At 50.2% G+C, this 919-nt stretch overlaps 1 non-coding gene across 1 annotated transcript; it reads right to left on the bottom strand.

Moving 5' to 3' along the window:
• Nucleotides 1-293: 293 nt before the first annotated feature.
• Nucleotides 294-375, bottom strand: TRNAS-GCU. The gene has a single exon. It is a non-coding gene; the product is annotated as a tRNA-Ser (tRNA).
• Nucleotides 376-919: the final 544 nt, after the last annotated feature.

A 919-nucleotide genomic window follows, 5' to 3' on the forward strand; every position in this document is an offset into this window, starting at 1 on the left:
GTCCATCGCTGCGCTGTGGGACACTTACCTTAAAGGATCCTGACATCTCCACTGCCAGGCCTGTCCTGGGAGCGTGAGTATGTGAGTGTGAGTGTGACACCCTCCCACCTCCCTCGAGCTTAGCTATCAATATAATAAATGTGCTGTTTTCTGCCAAACTCTGGGGGGTCATTAGTCCTCCCTAAGCTTACTAACTGACCCAATTTTGGGTAACAGAAGCAACATTGTTTGATCTGTTATTGTACCAAATGGGAGAGGGTTGTCTGTAGAGGAGGGTGACAACTAAATGCATCCAAGGAGGATGGAATTTGAACCCATGTCTGCAAAGCACAATGGATTAGCAGTCCATCACCTTAACCACTCAGCCACCTCACCTGAGCTGTCAGGAAAAGGACAGGAGGAGAAATCTAAGGCCGGCAGAGATAGGGACACGAAGGAGTTTTTAAATACTAAGCATAAGCAGGGGCTGAATGAGCTCCCCTCTCACATCTAGTGAGGAGCTGGGGAAAGACTTCAGGAACAGACCGTGTTTGCATAGACACACCTACTCTGCCTAGCTATGCAGCACGATGGGGCCACTTCCTCAAAATGACCAGTTTGGGATGGTGGTGGGTTACAAATCACTTTAGGATTGAGTGCAATGAAATGTTATTCTCCTTCCTGTATGAGTGAAGGGCAGCAGAACATACCTAGTCTGTCCTGACGGAGGGGTAGGTGGGTGAGGAATAGCTTTTATTGGACTGCAGAGAAGTGATTGAGGACATCACCCTAAACCAGTGGTCCCCAAACATTTCACATTGTGCCCTCTTAGCCATGGCTGTGGCCCCTTGGAAGCCACGATTGAGAACCGAGGCTGGGAGGAGCGGGGCTGTTGCTTGCTGGAGAGAGGGGTGCAGACAGGGGTAAAGGGGTCGAGGCC

The sequence above is a fragment of the Gopherus evgoodei genome, unplaced genomic scaffold (genome assembly GCF_007399415.2).
Source record: "Gopherus evgoodei ecotype Sinaloan lineage unplaced genomic scaffold, rGopEvg1_v1.p scaffold_46_arrow_ctg1, whole genome shotgun sequence".
Taxonomy (NCBI): Eukaryota; Metazoa; Chordata; order Testudines; family Testudinidae; genus Gopherus; species Gopherus evgoodei.